This window comes from Pelobates fuscus, chromosome 1 (genome assembly GCF_036172605.1).
Source record: "Pelobates fuscus isolate aPelFus1 chromosome 1, aPelFus1.pri, whole genome shotgun sequence".
Classification (NCBI taxonomy): Eukaryota; Metazoa; Chordata; class Amphibia; order Anura; family Pelobatidae; genus Pelobates; species Pelobates fuscus.
The window spans coordinates 1506799-1525939 of NC_086317.1; the positions used below are offsets into that span (position 1 = coordinate 1506799).

The 19141-nt window shown below is 45.9% G+C and overlaps 2 protein-coding genes across 2 annotated transcripts in view; one reads left to right on the top strand and one right to left on the bottom strand.

The window, feature by feature from the left end:
- The window catches only part of CBS (cystathionine beta-synthase), a 494065-nt gene that overhangs the window by 340662 nt on the left and 134262 nt on the right, over window positions 1-19141 (bottom strand). The window lies entirely within an intron of this gene.
- The window catches only part of CRYAA (crystallin alpha A), a 43658-nt gene that overhangs the window by 14632 nt on the left and 9885 nt on the right, over window positions 1-19141 (top strand). The window lies entirely within an intron of this gene.

Consider the following 19141-nt stretch of genomic DNA (forward strand, 5'->3'; position numbering starts at 1 on the left):
AGGGAGGAGTCGGGCAACTATAGGCCAGTAAGCCTTACTTCAGTAGTGGGGAAAGTGATGGAAACCATGTTAAAGGATAGGATTCTTGAACATCTAAAAACACATGGATTTCAAGATCAGAGACAACATGGGTTTACTTCAGGGAGATCATGCCAAACTAATCTTATTGATTTTTTTGATTGGGTAACTAAAATTATAGATCAGGGTGGTGCAGTAGACATTGCTTACCTAGATTTCAGTAAGGCTTTTGACTTATCAACAAACTACAATCTTTGAGTTTGGATTCCAATATTGTTGAATGGGTAAGGCAGTGGCTGAGTGACAGGAAACAGAGGGTTGTAGTCAATGGAGTATATTCGAAGCTTGGGCTTGTCACCAGTGGGGTACCTCAGGGATCTGTACTTGGACCCATTCTCTTTAATATTTTTATTAGTGATATTGCAGAAGGTCTTGATGGTAAGATGTGTCTTTTTGCGGATGATACTAAGATATGTAACAGGGTTGATGTTCCAGGAGGGATAAGCCAATGGCAAATTATTTAGGTAAACTAGAAAAATGGTCAGAGTTGTGGCAACTGACATTTAATGTGGATAAGTGCAAGATAATGCATCTTGGACGTAAAAACCCAAGGGCAGAGTACAGAATATTTGATAGAGTCCTAACCTCAACATCTGAGGAAAGGGATTTAGGGGTGATTATTTCTGATGACTTAAAGGTAGGCAGACAATGTAATAGAGCAGCAGGAAATGCTAGCAGAATGCTTGGTTGTATAGGGAGAGGTATTAGCAGTAGAAAGAGGGAAGTGCTCATGCCATTGTACAGAACACTGGTGAGACCTCACTTGGAGTACTGTACACAGTACTGGAGACCATATCTTCTGAAGGATATTGATACTTTAGAGAGAGTTCAAAGAAGGGCTACTAAACTGGTTCATGGATTGCAGGATAAAATTTACCAGGAAAGGTTAAAGGATCTTAACATGTATAGCTTGGAGGAAAGACGAGACAGGGGGGATATGAAAGAAACATTTAAATACATAAAGGGAATCAACACAGTAAAGGAGGAGACTATATTTAAAAGAAGAAAATCTACCACAACAAGAGGACATAGTCTTAAATTAGAGGGACAAAGGTTTAAAAATAATATCAGGAAGTATTACTTTACTGAGAGGGTAGTGGATGCATGGAATAGCCTTCCAGCTGAAGTGGTAGAGGTTAACACAGTAAAGGAGTTTAAGCATGCGTGGGATAGGCATAAGGCTATCCTAACTATAAGATAAGGCCAGGGAATAATGAAAGTATTTAGAAAACTGGGCAGACTAGATGGGCGGAATGGTTCTTATCTGCCGTCACATTCTATGCTTCTATGTTTCTATGTTTCTTACATGTTAGAGAGAGTGGGGTATAGTGACACAGTAACAGAGGGATTGAGGACCCTGCTCAGTGAGTTTACATGTTAGAGGGAGTGGGGTATAGTGACACAGTAACAGAGGGATTGAGGACCCTGCTCAGTGAGTTTACATGTTAGAGGGAGTGGGGTATAGTGACACAGTAACAGAGGGATTGAGGGCCTGCTCAGTGAGTTTACATGTTAGAGGGAGTGGGGTATAGTGACAGTAACAGAGGGATTGAGGGCCCTGCTCAGTGAGTTTACATGTTAGAGGGAGTGGGGTATAGTGACACAGTAACAGAGGGATTGAGGGCCCTGCTCAGTGAGTTTACATGTTAGAGGGAGTGGGATATAGTGACACAGGAACAGATGCATTGAGGGCCTGCTCAGTGAGGTTACATGTTAGAGGGAGTGGGGTATAGTGACACAGTAACAGAGGGATTGAGGCCCTGCTCAGTGAGTTTACATGTTAGAGGGAGTGGGGTATAGTGACACAGTAACAGAGGGATTGAGGCCCTGCTCAGTGAGTTTACATGTTAGAGGGAGTGGGGTATAGTGACAGTAACAGAGGGATTGAGGGCCCTGCTCAGTGAGTTTACATGTTAGAGGGAGTGGGGTATAGTGACACAGTAACAGAGGGATTGAGGGCCCTGCTCAGTGAGTTTACATGTTAGAGGGAGTGGGATATAGTGACACAGGAACAGATGCATTGAGGGCCTGCTCAGTGAGGTTACATGTTAGAGGGAGTGGGGTATAGTGACACAGTAACAGAGGGATTGAGGCCCTGCTCAGTGAGGTTACATGTTAGAGGGAGTGGGGTATAGTGACACAGTAACAGAGGGATTGAGGGCCCTGCTCAGTGAGTTTACCTGTTAGAGGGAGTGGGGTATAGTGACACAGTAACAGAGGGATTGAGGGCCCTGCTCAGTGAGTTTACATGTTAGAGGGAGTGGGGTATAGTGACACAGTAACAGAGGGATTGAGGCCCTGCTCAGAGAGTTTACATGTTAGAGGGAGTGGGGTATAGTGACACAGTAACAGAGGGATTGAGGCCCTGCTCAGTGAGTTTACATGTTAGAGGGAGTAGGGTATAGTGACACAGTAACAGAGGGATTGAGGGCCTGCTCAGTGAGTTTACATGTTAGAGGGAGTGGGGTATAGTGACACAGTAACAGAGGGATTGAGGGCCCTGCTCAGTGAGTTTACGTGCTAGAGGGAGTGGGGTATAGTGACACAGTAACAGAGGGATTGAGGGCCTGCCCAGTGAGTTTACATGCTAGAGGGAGTGGGGTATAGTGACCGTAACAGAGGGATTGAGGGCCCTGCTCAGTGAGTTTACATGTTAGAGGGAGTGGGGTATAGTGACACAGTAACAGAGGGATTGAGGGCCTACTCAGTGAGTTTACATGTTAGAGGGAGTGGGGTATAGTGACACAGTAACAAAGGGATTGTGGGCCCTGCTCAGTGAGTTTACATGTTAGATGGAGTGGGGTATAGTGACACAGTAACAGAGGGATTGAGGGCCCTGCTCAGTGAGTTTACATGTTAGAGGGAGTGGGGTATAGTGACACAGTAACAGAGGGATTGAGGGCCCTGCTCAGTGAGTTTACATGTTAGAGGGAGTGGGGTATAGTGACACAGTAACAGAGGGATTGAGGGCCCTGCTCAGTGAGTTTACATGTTAGAGGGAGTGGGGTATAGTGACACAGTAACAGAGGGATTGAGGGCCTGCTCAGTGAGTTTACATGTTAGAGGGAGTGGGGTATAGTGACACAGTAACAGAGGGATTGAGGGCCCTGCTCAGAGAGTTTACATGTTAGAGGGAGTGGGGTATAGTGACACAGTAACAGAGGGATTGAGGGCCCTGCTCAGTGAGTTTACATGTTAGAGGGAGTGGGGTATAGTGACACAGTAACAGAGGGATTGTGGGCCCTGCTCAGTGAGTTTACATGTTAGATGGAGTGGGGTATAGTGACACAGTAACAGAGGGATTGAGGGCCCTGCTCAGTGAGTTTACATGTTAGAGGGAGTGGGGTATAGTGACACAGTAACAGAAGGATTGAGGGCCTGCTCAGTGAGTTTACATGTTAGAGGGAGTGGGGTATAGTGACACAGTAACAGAGGGATTGAGGACCCTGCTCAGTGAGCTTACATGTTAGAGGGAGTGGGGTATAGTGACACAGTAAGAGAGGGATTGAGGCCCTGCTCAGTGAGTTTACATGTTAGAGGGAGTGGGGTATAGTGACACAGTAACAGAGGGATTGAGGGCCCTGCTCAGTGAGTTTACATGTTAGAGGGAGTGGGGTATAGTGACACAGTAACAGAGGGATTGAGGGCCCTGCTCAGTGAGTTTACATGTTAGAAGGAGTGGGGTATAGTGACATAGTAACAGAGGGATTGAGGGCCCTGCTCAGTGAGCTTACATGCTAGAGGGAGTGGGGTATAGTGACACAGTAACAGAGGGATTGAGGCCAGGGCCGGTGCAAGGATTTTTGCCGCCCTAGGCAAAAAAATTTTGCCGCCCCCCATATGTCCAGCCCACCATGTGACATCACAATGCCCCGCCCATATGCTCTGCCATATGGGCCAACGACAGTCTTCACAAAGTGTCTTATCTGAAAAGACAGTGTGTTTACATTAGAAAGCCTACAGGCACAGGCTATAGACACCAGAACCACTACATTATGCTGTATACTGTACATTATGCTGTAGTGCTTCTGGTGACTATAGTATCCATTTAATGTGCGGTAAATTAGAGATTAGTGCCACTAATAATATATTGGATTGCCTACTTACCACCAGATGAGGACAAGAGGCTGATGATGGGCTCAGTCTGGCTCCACAGGTCTGGTGTAGAAGAGGCTCTCTAGAGACTGTTTTTAACAGTGCTCACAACAATTAACGAACAGGAAGCAGCTCCATTTTTTAGGGCCCCTTACACAGCTCAAGGTCTGGGCCCCCAGGGGGCATACGCCTACAATGCCCACCCATAAATCCACCTACATGGCCCATCCGTGAGTTGGGGATGTTTTATGTGTGCAATTTGTGTAAGGGATGTAGTGTGTTTATAGGGGATGTAGTGTGTTTTTGCTTGTAAGGAATGCATTGTATGTTTCTGGGTGTGTGTGTGTGTGTGTGTGTGTAAGGGGTGCAAGGTTTGTTTCTGTGTATGTAATTGAATGCAGTGTGTGTCTGTAAGGGGTGCATTAATTATGTAAGAGAACGTAAGGGATGAATTGTGTGTTTCGGGTGTGTCTGTGTGTGAGTAGGAATGCATTGTTTGTTTCTGTGTGTGTGGGGGGGGTGCATTGTGTATGTGTGTAGTGTAAAAGAGAGGGTTTGTGGGGTAGGATAGGGTCCTTATCCCCCCCTCCCTCCTATAGTGCTCCTTATCCCCCCCTCCCATAGTGCTCCTTATCCCCCCCCTCCCATAGTGCTCCTTATCCCCCTCCTCCCATAGTGCTCCTTATCCCCCCCCCCATAGTGGTCCTTATCCCAACCATCCCTCCCCTAGTGGTCCTTATACCCCCCCATCCCTCCCCTAGTGGTCCTTATACCCCCCCTCCCCTAGTGGTCCTTATACCCCCCCTCCCCTAGTGGTCCTTATACCCCCCCTCCCCTAGTGGTCCTTATACCACCACCCCCCTCCCCTAGTGGTCCTTATACCCCCCCTCCCCTAGTGGTCCTTATACCCCCCCCCTCCCTTAGTGGTCCTTATACCCTCCCCCCTCCCTTAGTGGTCCTTAAACCCTCCCTCCCTCCCTTAGTGGTCCTTAAACCCTCCCTCCCTCCCTTAGTGGTCCTTAACACCCCCCCCCCCCCCCTTAGTGGTCCTTACCCTCCCCTCCTGCCCATGTAGCGTGGCCGGGCGGCGCGGAACGCGGGACAGGAACCATTGTTTCCTGTACCCGGCCGCCGGCGGAATGACAGGAAATGCTCACTGAGTTAGCACTTCCTGTCATTCCGCCGGCGGCCAGGTACTGGAAACAAAAGTTCCTGTCCCCGTTCCGCGCTGCCCGGCCACGCTACATGGAGACCGGCAGGAGGGAGCGCTCTGCGCTTCCCTCCTGCCGGTCACTCAAACCCGGCCGCCCTCACACAGCAGTGCTGCGCCGCCTGGGGCTTGCTAAAGCGCTCAGGCGGCGCAGCATGAGGAGGCGCACCGGGGACAGGGATCCGGCGCCCCCTAGTAAGTTGCGCCCTAGGCGGCTGCCTAGGTCGCCTTACAGGTGGCGCCGGCCCTGATTGAGGCCCTGCTCAGTGAGTTTACATGCTAGAGGGAGTGGGTTATAGTGACACAGTAACAGTGGGGTTGGGGACCCTGCTCAGAGAGCTTACATGTTAGAGGGAGTGGGGTATAGTGACACAGTAACAGAGGGATTGAGGCCCTGCTCAGTGAGTTTACATGTTAGAGGGAGCGGGGTATAGTGACACAGTAACAGAGGGATTGAGGGCCCTGCTCAGTGAGTTTAAATGCTAGAGGGAGTGGGGTATAGTGACACAGTAACAGAGGGATTGAGGCCCTGCTCAGTGAGCTAACATGTTAGAGGGAGTGGGGTATAGTGACACAGTAACAGAGGGATTGAGGGCCTGCTCAGTGAGTTTACATGTTAGAGGGAGTGGGGTATAGTGACACAGTAACAGAGGGATTGAGGCCCTGCTCAGTGAGTTTACATGTTAGAGGGAGTAGGGTATAGTGACACAGTAACAGAGGGATTGAGGGCCTGCTCAGTGAGTTTACATGTTAGAGGGAGTGGGGTATAGTGACACAGTAACAGAGGGATTGAGGGCCCTGCTCAGTGAGTTTACATGCTAGAGGGAGTGGGGTATAGTGACACAGTAACAGAGGGATTGAGGGCCTGCCCAGTGAGTTTACATGCTAGAGGGAGTGGGGTATAGTGACCGTAACAGAGGGATTGAGGGCCCTGCTCAGTGAGTTTACATGTTAGAGGGAGTGGGGTATAGTGACACAGTAACAGAGGGATTGAGGGCCTACTCAGTGAGTTTACATGTTAGAGGGAGTGGGGTATAGTGACACAGTAACAAAGGGATTGTGGGCCCTGCTCAGTGAGTTTACATGTTAGATGGAGTGGGGTATAGTGACACAGTAACAGAGGGATTGAGGGCCCTGCTCAGTGAGTTTACATGTTAGAGGGAGTGGGGTATAGTGACACAGTAACAGAAGGATTGAGGGCCTGCTCAGTGAGTTTACATGTTAGAGGGAGTGGGGTATAGTGACACAGTAACAGAGGGATTGAGGACCCTGCTCAGTGAGCTTACATGTTAGAGGGAGTGGGGTATAGTGACACAGTAAGAGAGGGATTGAGGCCCTGCTCAGTGAGTTTACATGTTAGAGGGATTGGGGTATAGTGACACAGTAACAGAGGGATTGAGGCCCTGCTCAGTGAGTTTACATGCTAGAGGGAGTGGGTTATAGTGACACAGTAACAGTGGGGTTGGGGACCCTGCTCAGAGAGCTTACATGTTAGAGGGAGTGGGGTATAGTGACACAGTAAGAGAGGGATTGAGGCCCTGCTCAGTGAGTTTACATGTTAGAGGGAGTGGGGTATAGTGACACAGTAACAGAGGGATTGAGGCCCTGCTCAGCGAGTTTACATGTTAGAGGGAGTGGGGTATAGTGACACAGTAACAGAGGGATTGAGGGCCCTGCTCAGTGAGTTTACATGTTAGAGGGAGTGGGGTATAGTGACACAGTAACAGAGGGATTGAGGGCCCTGCTCAGTGAGTTTACATGTTAGAGGGAGTGGGGTATAGTGACACAGTAACAGAGGGATTGAGGGCCCTGCTCAGTGAGTTTACATGTTAGAGGGAGTGGGGTATAGTGACACAGTAACAGAGGGATTGAGGCCCTGCTCAGTGAGGTTACATGTTAGAGGGAGTGGGGTATAGTGACACAGTAACAGAGGGATTAAGGGCCCTGCTCAGTGAGTTTACATGTTAGAGGGAGTGGGGTATAGTGACACAGTAACAGAGGGATTGAGGGCCCTGCTCAGTGAGTTTACATGTTAGAGGGAGCGGGGTATAGTGACACAGTAACAGAGGGATTGAGGGCCCTGCTCAGTGAGTTTACATGTTAGAGGGAGTGGGGTATAGTGACACAGTAACAGAGGGATTGAGGCCCTGCTCAGTGAGCTTACATGTTAGAGGGAGTGGGGTATAGTGACACAGTAACAGAGGGATTGAGGGCCTGCTCAGTGAGTTTACATGTTAGAGGGAGTGGGGTATAGTGACACAGTAACAGAGGGATTGAGGGTCCTGCTCAGTGAGTTTACATGTTAGAGGGAGTGGGGTATAGTGACACAGTAACAGAGGGATTGAGGCCCTGCTCAGTGAGTTTACATGTTAGAGGGAGTGGGGTATAGTGACACAGTAACAGAGGGATTGAGGGCCTGCTCAGTGAGTTTACATGTTAGAGGGAGTGGGGTATAGTGACACAGTAACAGAGGGATTGAGGGCCCTGCTCAGTGAGTTTACATGTTAGAGGGATTGGGGTATAGTGACACAGTAACAGAGGGATTGAGGCCCTGCTCAGTGAGTTTACATGCTAGAGGGAGTGGGTTATAGTGACACAGTAACAGTGGGGTTGGGGACCCTGCTCAGCGAGCTTACATGTTAGAGGGAGTGGGGTATAGTGACACAGTAAGAGAGGGATTGAGGCCCTGCTCAGTGAGTTTACATGTTAGAGGGAGTGGGGTATAGTGACACAGTAACAGAGGGATTGAGGCCCTGCTCAGCGAGTTTACATGTTAGAGGGAGTGGGGTATAGTGACACAGTAACAGAGGGATTGAGGGCCCTGCTCAGTGAGTTTACATGTTAGAGGGAGTGGGGTATAGTGACACAGTAACAGAGGGATTGAGGGCCCTGCTCAGTGAGTTTACATGTTAGAGGGAGTGGGGTATAGTGACACAGTAACAGAGGGATTGAGGGCCCTGCTCAGTGAGTTTACATGTTAGAGGGAGTGGGGTATAGTGACACAGTAACAGAGGGATTGAGGCCCTGCTCAGTGAGGTTACATGTTAGAGGGAGTGGGGTATAGTGACACAGTAACAGAGGGATTAAGGGCCCTGCTCAGTGAGTTTACATGTTAGAGGGAGTGGGGTATAGTGACACAGTAACAGAGGGATTGAGGGCCCTGCTCAGTGAGTTTACATGTTAGAGGGAGCGGGGTATAGTGACACAGTAACAGAGGGATTGAGGGCCCTGCTCAGTGAGTTTACATGTTAGAGGGAGTGGGGTATAGTGACACAGTAACAGAGGGATTGAGGCCCTGCTCAGTGAGCTTACATGTTAGAGGGAGTGGGGTATAGTGACACAGTAACAGAGGGATTGAGGGCCTGCTCAGTGAGTTTACATGTTAGAGGGAGTGGGGTATAGTGACACAGTAACAGAGGGATTGAGGGTCCTGCTCAGTGAGTTTACATGTTAGAGGGAGTGGGGTATAGTGACACAGTAACAGAGGGATTGAGGCCCTGCTCAGTGAGTTTACATGTTAGAGGGAGTGGGGTATAGTGACACAGTAACAGAGGGATTGAGGGCCTGCTCAGTGAGTTTACATGTTAGAGGGAGTGGGGTATAGTGACACAGTAACAGAGGGATTGAGGGCCCTGCTCAGTGAGTTTACATGTTAGAGGGATTGGGGTATAGTGACACAGTAACAGAGGGATTGAGGCCCTGCTCAGTGAGTTTACATGCTAGAGGGAGTGGGTTATAGTGACACAGTAACAGTGGGGTTGGGGACCCTGCTCAGAGAGCTTACATGTTAGAGGGAGTGGGGTATAGTGACACAGTAAGAGAGGGATTGAGGCCCTGCTCAGTGAGTTTACATGTTAGAGGGAGTGGGGTATAGTGACACAGTAACAGAGGGATTGAGGCCCTGCTCAGCGAGTTTACATGTTAGAGGGAGTGGGGTATAGTGACACAGTAACAGAGGGATTGAGGGCCCTGCTCAGTGAGTTTACATGTTAGAGGGAGTGGGGTATAGTGACACAGTAACAGAGGGATTGAGGGCCCTGCTCAGTGAGTTTACATGTTAGAGGGAGTGGGGTATAGTGACACAGTAACAGAGGGATTGAGGGCCCTGCTCAGTGAGTTTACATGTTAGAGGGAGTGGGGTATAGTGACACAGTAACAGAGGGATTGAGGCCCTGCTCAGTGAGGTTACATGTTAGAGGGAGTGGGGTATAGTGACACAGTAACAGAGGGATTAAGGGCCCTGCTCAGTGAGTTTACATGTTAGAGGGAGTGGGGTATAGTGACACAGTAACAGAGGGATTGAGGACCCTGCTCAGTGAGTTTACATGTTAGAGGGAGCGGGGTATAGTGACACAGTAACAGAGGGATTGAGGGCCCTGCTCAGTGAGTTTACATGTTAGAGGGAGTGGGGTATAGTGACACAGTAACAGAGGGATTGAGGCCCTGCTCAGTGAGCTTACATGTTAGAGGGAGTGGGGTATAGTGACACAGTAACAGAGGGATTGAGGGCCTGCTCAGGGAGTTTACATGTTAGAGGGAGTGGGGTATAGTGACACAGTAACAGAGGGATTGAGGGTCCTGCTCAGTGAGTTTACATGTTAGAGGGAGTGGGGTATAGTGACACAGTAACAGAGGGATTGAGGCCCTGCTCAGTGAGTTTACATGTTAGAGGGAGTGGGGTATAGTGACACAGTAACAGAGGGATTGAGGGCCTGCTCAGTGAGTTTACATGTTAGAGGGAGTGGGGTATAGTGACACAGTAACAGAGGGATTGAGGGCCTTGCTCAGTGAGTTTACATGTTAGAGGGAGTGGGGTATAGTGACAGTAACAGAGGGATTGAGGGCCCTGCTCAGTGAGTTTACATGTTAGAGGGAGTGGGGTATAGTGACACAGTAACAGAGGGATTGAGGCCCTGCTCAGTGAGTTTACATGTTAGAGGGAGTGGGGTATAGTGACAGTAACAGAGGGATTGAGGGCCTGCTCAGTGAGGTTACATGTTAGAGGGAGTGGGGTATAGTGCACTGGGTCTTGGGAGCACTCACATACTTTTCAAGAAATATGTGGTTTACCAGTAAAGTGAATCTCGCCTCTTATATTTTCTCTTTTACAAAATCTCAGGACATCGCTTTCCTGCTCTGTTCGTTAGTAGTGCTAGTCCGTGGCTTCTACAAATGAATAATTAAAACCAGGGATGCTATAAGCACCAAAGTCATTACAGCTCATTCTGTTATTACAGCTTTTTGTATCATAACAGCTCATTGTATTAGTACAGCTTATTGTATTAGTACAGCTCCATTCTATTACAGATTATTGTATTACAGATCATTGTATTATTACAGCTCATTGTATTATTACAGCTTATTGTATTAGTACAGCTTATTGTATTAGTACAGCTTATTGTATTATTACAGCTTATTGTATTATTACAGCTCCATTCTATTACAGCTTATTGTATTAGTACAGCTCAGTGTATTATTACAGCTTATTGTATTAGTACAGCTCCATTCTATTACAGCGTATTGTATTAGTACAGCTCTATTCTATTACAGCTTATTGTATTAGTACAGCTACATTCTATTACAGTTAATTGTATTAGTACAGCTCCATTCTATTATTACAGCTTATTGTATTAGTACAGCTCATTCTATTACAGCTTATTGTATTATTACAGCTCAGTGTATTATTACAGCTTATTGTATTAGTACAGCTCCATTCTATTACAGCTTATTGTATTAGTACAGCTCTATTCTATTACAGCTTATTGTATTATTACAGCTCAGTGTATTATTACAGCTTATTGTATTAGTACAGCTCCATTCTAATACAGCTTATTGTATTATTACAGCTCAGTGTATTATTACAGCTTATTGTATTAGTACAGCTCCATTCTATTACAGCTTACTGTATTAGTACAGCTCTATTCTATTACAGCTTATTGTATTATTACAGCTCAGTGTATTATTACAGCTTAATTAGTACAGCTCCATTCTAATACAGCTTATTGTATTATTACAGCTCAATTTGTTACAGCTCATTGTATTAGTACAGCTCCATTCTTTTACAGCTTATTGTATTACAGCTCATTGTATTATTACAGCTCTATTCTATTACAGCTTATTGTATTAGTACAGCTTATTGTATTATTACAGCTCTATTCTATTACAGCTTATTGTATTATTACAGCTCATTGTATTAGTACAGCTCCATTATATTACAGCTTATTGTATTACAGCTCATTGTATTATTACAGCTCTATTCTACTACAGCTTATTGTATGATTACAGCTCATTGTATTAGTACAGCTCATTGTATTATTACAGCTCATTGTATTAGTACAGCTCCATTCTATTACAGCTTATTGTATTATTACAGCTCTATGTATTATTACAGCTTATTGTAATATTACAGGTCATATTTTTATAGCTTATTGTATTAAAGCTCATTGTATTATTACAGCTCTATTCTATTACAGTTTATTGTATTATTATAGCTTATTGTGTTATTACAGCTAATTGTATTAGTACAGCTCCATTCTATTACAGCTCAGTTTATTATTACAGCTCATTGTATTATTACAGCTCCTTGTATATTACAGCTCAGTGTATTATTACCCTTCACTGCTAACATTGCTGTTATTTATCGCCCCCCCCCCCCCCACCCCCCGGTTCCCCTCTCCTCTTCCTTGACCACTTTGCTACCTGGCTACCCTACTTCCTCTCTTCTAATATTCCATCCCTAATTCTCGGAGACTTCAACCCACCTTTGACCTCAGCAGCCTCTGAACTACTTTCAATTACTTCCTCATTTGGGCTATCGCAGTGGGCTAATTCTCCCACCCATGTAGCTGGCAATACCGTTAACCTCATTTTCTCTTATGCATGTACAGTATCTAATATCTGCAACACTCCATTTCCTCTCTCTGATCACCATCTCTTATCGTTTGCTCTCGAGTACCACCTCACCCAACAGCCTCAGCCTAACCCCCCTCAACTCAGGAGGGACCTTAATTCTATTTACCTCCAGCAGCTGTCAGCTGACATTGATTCTCAACTTCTATCCATCCCTTCCCTCTCCTGTCCCTCACTGGCCATCTCCACATATAACACTTCCAACACACAGGATGGAAGGAAGAGGTCTTTCCCACACGGACCTGGAGGACAAAAGCTGATCCAGGGTGGAAGGAAGACGGCGAGACTCCAGTCAAGCTATGGCGGTTGCGGAGTCTGCGGTGGTTGTAGTATCCGGTGCGGTGCTTGTGGTCCTCGGCGCAAGCTAGGAACCGTCCATTAACGGAAGGTTCCGTTACAGTATCAATTAAGCGTAGCAAGCTCCAGGGTGGTCTCCAGTTTGTGCAGCTGCTCAGTTACCAAAACATATAATTCAAATAGATAAACGGAGACTTTTATATCACAGTCTACAGGGTCCATAGTCTGTGGGCAGGAGGCTGGCAAGCAGGCCCCTCCAAGAACTGGTGGCAAACTCACAGGAAAGGGGGAATTTGTCACACCCCCTATGTCTCACTTCCTCAATTCTAACTCTCTCCTTGACCCTCTCCTCAATCTGGCTTCTGCCCTCTCCACTCTACTGAGGCTGCTCTTATCAAAGTTACTAACGACCTAATTGCAGCTAAATCCAAAGGCCACTACTCCTTTACTAATACTTCTTTTTTTTTGTGTGTCAATCAATATTTATTGAGTTTTCAGGGGTAACAACAGAAATACAGTGAGTACGTTGCATATTTAGTACAGCGGTTAGCATAAGTGAACAATTGAACATTAAATTGGCAAACATTACACATTGGGGTGCCTGGGTCGTGCCTGGGTCGTGCCTGGGGATAAACTTAACACTGGTAATGTCTTGCTCGGTCGTAAAGACAGTCGCCTGTGAATGGTATCATGTGTTCTACACAGCCTCCCTCCCCTTAGTCCTTGATTTAGCTCCCGCCCCTGCTTGGGTAGTTTATCTCTTGGGTTTCCTGTATCTGGCGTCTAGTCTGTCTTTAGGAAAGTTCTGTTCTTTTAGGGTTGCCTGATTTCTATCAGGGCCATGTCCTGACTTTACTTCCTGCAGAGCGTGCGAAGTGGAGCATACATCGGTGGGGGGGGGGCGTCGGGCTCCCTCGACATGTCGGGTGGTATTGAAGCTCTGTGTCAGGGTAGTGTATGTTGTATTAAGGCCCGGGTTTTCCGGGGCTTCTATTTCTGGGTGGTTATTGGTCACCGTGCCCCCCTGTGTTGTCGCTCGTCTGCTCCAATGTTGTGAACCTGTCCGTACGTCAGGTACCGGGACTAGTCCTGTCGGTGGGAGGTTAGATCTCTCATGTATCCAATTTCGGTCGCGTCAGTCTCCCTGGGTGGTGTCCTGTCAGGGCTGGGTTGTTCCGATCTCCCCTCCAGTATAGTGGGGGGTGAAGGGGGTGTCCAGTAGGAGGTGGGGGGAAAGGGGGTGAGGACAGGGGGGGTAGGGCAGGGTAGGTATCGGTACGGGCATGGGTCTGCTGCCCGGGTGAGGTCCCCCCGGGCGTATGCCAGTCTCGTGATCCTGCGGCACACGGTTTGCGGCAGCACTCCCGTTCGCTCTGGTCCCAGCCACCCGAGCCTAGTGCCCTCCTCCGCTCCTAAGCCCTTCCCGTAGATATGTAGAGCCTCCACGGATACCACTGTAGAGCGCATTTGCAGGGAGGCAGTCAGTATCTCCATATCATATATTGTTTCTACTTTATCTACCCATTGTCCAAAGGTGGGTATCGATGCACTTTTCCAGTGCAGGGGTATCAGCGCTTTTGCGGCGTTCAGCAGATGGATAGTCAGTGAGTGTTTGTATTTCTGTGTGGGGACGGATGTGTGGTGAAGGAGCATCGTCATGGGCAGTAGGGGAAGGTCGCCTCCTGTGATTTCCTTGATTTTCGTATTTATCAGCTGCCAGTATGCCACTATGAGGGGGCACGACCACCAGATATGTAAGATCGTTCCCAAGGCCGATCTCCAGCATAAGCCCGTGTTGTTGCCGTCGAAGTGTCTCAGGATATCGGGTGTGCGGTACCAATGGGACAACAGCTTGTAGCCGGTCTCCTGGAACTTCAAGCTAATAGAACATTTATGGGTGAGTAAGACTATCTTGTCCCATTCTTGATCCGTGAGTTGTGTACCGGTTTCCCGTTCCCATTTGCCCCTGTATCCTATGGGGCTGTTGTCTATGGTCCCCCGTAGGGTCCTGTATAGGAGTGATACCCCATGGTCCATGTGCGTCCTGTTTGTGCATAGCCGCTCAAAGCCATTGGGTTGTCTATGAAGATGGTCCTTACCCGCCAGTCTAGCAACATACGTCTGCACCTGGTGATAGCGGAATTTATCTAGCTGGGTGGGTTGTATGTCTCCCAGTAAGTCGGGTAATGGTATGTACTAATACTTCTTGACCTCTCTGCTGCCTTTGACACTGTTGATCATGCTCTCTTTCTTCAAACTCTTAAATTGCTCGGTCTCTGTGACTCTGTCCTCTCATGGTTTTCCTCTTATCTCTCACAACGCTCATTCAGTGTCTCATTTTCTAATGATACCTCCATCCTTCGTCCTGGTTCGGTTGGAGTCCGCCAAGGTTCTGTTCTTGGTTCCCTTCTATTTTATCTTTATACTGCCTCTCTTGGCAAACTTTTTACCTCTTTTGGATTCCACTACCACCTGTACGCTGATGACACCCAGACATATCCCCTTCTCCCTGGACCTCTCCCCTGCCGTCCTGCAACGTGTCACTGCTTGCCTTTCCTCCATCTCTGGCTGGATGTCCTCCCGCTTTTTGAAACTCACTCTATCTAAAACTGAGCTCCTTGTCTTTCCTCCTCCTAATACTGATCCTCCTCTTTCGCTCTCCCTTCAAGTTGGTGGTATCCACAGAATTCCATCCTTGCAAGCGTGCTGTCTTGGCGTCATACTTAATTCTGGCCTCACCCTGGAGCCTCAGATCCAGTATGTTACCATATCCTGTAGATTCCATCTTAAAAACATAGCCCGCATCCGCCCCTTTCTTACACAAATTGCTACCAAGGAACTTGTCCATGCTCTAGTAATTTCCTGCATGGACTACTGTAACCCTCTCCTGATTGGTCTCCCCAAAAGCCGTATTGCCCCGCTACAGTCTGCAATGAATGCTGCTGCCAGACTGATTTTCCTCTCTAGTTGGTCCTCTCACACCTCTATCAGTCCTTACATTGGCTTCCTGTATCCTATAGGAGTTTCAATTCAAAGTGCTAACCCATAAATTTAAAGCACTGAACAATTCTAGCCCCTCTTATATCTCCTCACAGATCCATAGGTATGTCCCTTCTCGGTCCCTCCGTTCTGCCTGTGACCACCTCCTGTCCGTTGTCCGCACCCGTACGGCCAACTCACACTTGAAAATGTTGCCCTTCCAGCCACCACAGCGCCACATGGACAGGTTATGGTGCTGGAGTGGTTATGGTACTAGAATGGTTATTTTGTTGGAGTGGTTATGGTACTAGAATGGTTATGGTGCTGGAGTGGTTATGGTACTAGAATGGTTATTTTGTTGGAGTGGTTATGGTACTAGAATGGTTATGGTGCTGGAGTGGTTATGGTACTAGAATGGTTATTTTGTTGGAGTGGTTATGGTACTAGAATGGTTATGGTGCTGGAGTGGTTATTTTGTTGGAGTGGTTATGGTACTAGAATGGTTATTTTGCTGGAGTGGTTATGGTACTAGAATGGTTATTTTGTTGGAGTGGTTATGGTACTAGAATGGTTATGGTGCTGGAGTGGTTATGGTACTAGAATGGTTATTTTGTTGGAGTGGTTATGGTACTAGAATGAACAAAAATAGATACTTTCCAAGAAAATATCTGTGGGTGGATTGGCGCTATTAATACTGGTATAAAGGTGAAAACACAGCAACTACCCCCAAGTGCCTAGAAATCACCCAAAGGCACTATACAAATGGATACAAAAGACAAAACATAGAAAGGGGGGTGCTATATATACATAAATACTTAAAATACTTATGTCTGTACAAGGAAGGTCTTACTGCTGATAGTCAAATCAAATCAATCTAGAAAAAAACAGATTGCACATAGCATAATACTGTATGAGGAAAAATAAAATCAATAATGGTGGTTTGGGTCACTCACGATAAACAGAGCCTATTGTAGCAGGCTCTGACTGTATGGGCTCATCAAAATCTCTGTATGCTGTATGTTCCAACAGGATCAGCTCCAGGATCAGCTCCCTCCTCCTCTTAGTACTCTTCCAATCACACCAAAAAAACCAAATGGTAAGGTGTAAAAAGGATTTATTTAGAATACTATTAAACAAATAAAATGACAAAGCACTACGCGTTTCGACTGTTCAGTCTTCTTCAAAGGTGCATAACATACAAGTCCATCTGATTTCTTTAAATACATCCGGAGTTGTTGATTTTCGCGGGTAAAAGTTCGTGTTACTTCCGGGTTGTGATGTCACTTCCGGGTCCGCCGGCTCAATTTGCGTCATAATACGTCATCACGCTTCCGCCCGTCTGGCATCCTTCAACCTGGATGTTTATGCTTACGGACGCCATTTTTGTGCCTGGCATTGTACTAGCGAACTATACTTAGATGAGGGAGAATAGATCAGGCAGAACTATAACATACATATTGTAGAAATCCGCTTACAAAGCTGGTAACATATATATTATACTCTACAATATTAGGAGAAATACTAGAAAAAGGAAAATAAGAAACCATTAAAATTATCCTTATTGGAACCGAAAAGATTAAGCTTATCGGTAATAAGAAAGGGAGGGGGTTAAAACAATGTAACCCTTTCTCGAAAAAAGCAAAAATATACTTTTTAAAAGAAGGAAATCCTTCCATATAACAAAAAGATGGATATGAGAAATATATAAAAAATATATAAAAAAAATTTTTATATAACCCCTATAATCTGGGCCGAACTTTTTAGATAAGGGCTGCCATCTCAAAGTCCACATTGAGCCCGCCCGGGGTCAGTGTTCCTAAATCAAAGATCCACCTCATCTCACAGCGGCTCAATGCGGACTCGAGATGACCTCCCCTCCAATGGGGTTTAATAGCTTGGATCCCAAAAAAACTGAGCCCCGCAGGGTTTCCACCATGTACATTTAAAAAATGTGTAGAAACACTATGTTTTAAAAAGCCTCTCCTTATATTGTAGATGTGCTCACATATCCTTGTCTTTAGGTTTCTTGAAGTTTTCCCCACATATTGGAGTCCACAAGGACACGTGAGCAAGTACACCACATTCTTAGTGTGACAGGTCATAAATGAATTAATTTTAAAATTAACAGAGCCAATCTTAGAGTGAAAAGCCTCTACTTAAACCGAAGAAAGTAGAGGCTTTTCACTCTAAGATTGGCTCTGTTAATTTTAAAATTAATTCATTTATGACCTGTCACACTAAGAATGTGGTGTACTTGCTCACGTGTCCTTGTGGACTCCAATATGTGGGGAAAACTTCAAGAAACCTAAAGACAAGGATACGTGAGCACATCTACAATATAAGGAGAGGCTTTTTAAAACATAGTGTTTCTACACATTTTTTAAATGTACATGGTGGAAACCCTGCGGGGCTCAGTTTTTTTGGGATCCAAGCTATTAAACCCCATTGGAGGGGAGGTCATCTCGAGTCCGCATTGAGCCGCTGTGAGATGAGGTGGATCTTTGATTTAGGAACACTGACCCCGGGCGGGCTCAATGTGGACTTTGAGATGGCAGCCCTTATCTAAAAAGTTCGGCCCAGATTATAGGGGTTATATAAAAAATTTTTTTATATATTTTTTATATATTTCTCATATCCATCTTTTTGTTATATGGAAGGATTTCCTTCTTTTAAAAAGTATATTTTTGCTTTTTTCGAGAAAGGGTTACATTGTTTTAACCCCCTCCCTTTCTTATTACCGATAAGCTTAATCTTTTCGGTTCCAATAAGGATAATTTTAATGGTTTCTTATTTTCCTTTTTCTAGTATTTCTCCTAATATTGTAGAGTATAATATATATGTTACCAGCTTTGTAAGCGGATTTCTACAATATGTATGTTATAGTTCTGCCTGATCTATTCTCCCTCATCTAAGTATAGTTCGCTAGTACAATGCCAGGCACAAAAATGGCGTCCGTAAGCATAAACATCCAGGTTGAAGGATGCCAGACGGGCGGAAGCGTGATGACGTCATATGACGCAAATTGAGCCGGCGGACCCGGAAGTGACATCACAACCCGGAAGTAACACGAACTTTTACCCGCGAAAATCAACAACTCCGGATGTATTTAAAGAAATCAGATGGACTTGTAAATTATGCACCTTTGAAGAAGACTGAACAGTCGAAACGCGTAGTGCTTTGTCATTTTATTTGTTTAATAGTATTCTAAATAAATCCTTTTTACACCTTACCATTTGGTTTTTTTGGTGTGATTGGAAGAGTACTAAGAGGAGGAGGGAGCTGATCCTGGAGCTGATCCTGTTGGAACATACAGCATACAGAGATTTTGATGAGCCCATACAGTCAGAGCCTGCTACAATAGGCTCTGTTTATCGTGAGTGACCCAAACCACCATTATTGATTTTATTTTTCCTCATACAGTATTATGCTATGTGCAATCTGTTTTTTTCTAGATTGATTTGATTTGACTATCAGCAGTAAGACCTTCCTTGTACAGACATAAGTATTTTAAGTATTTATGGTACTAGAATGGTTATTTTGTTGGAGTGGTTATGGTACTAGAATGGTTATTTT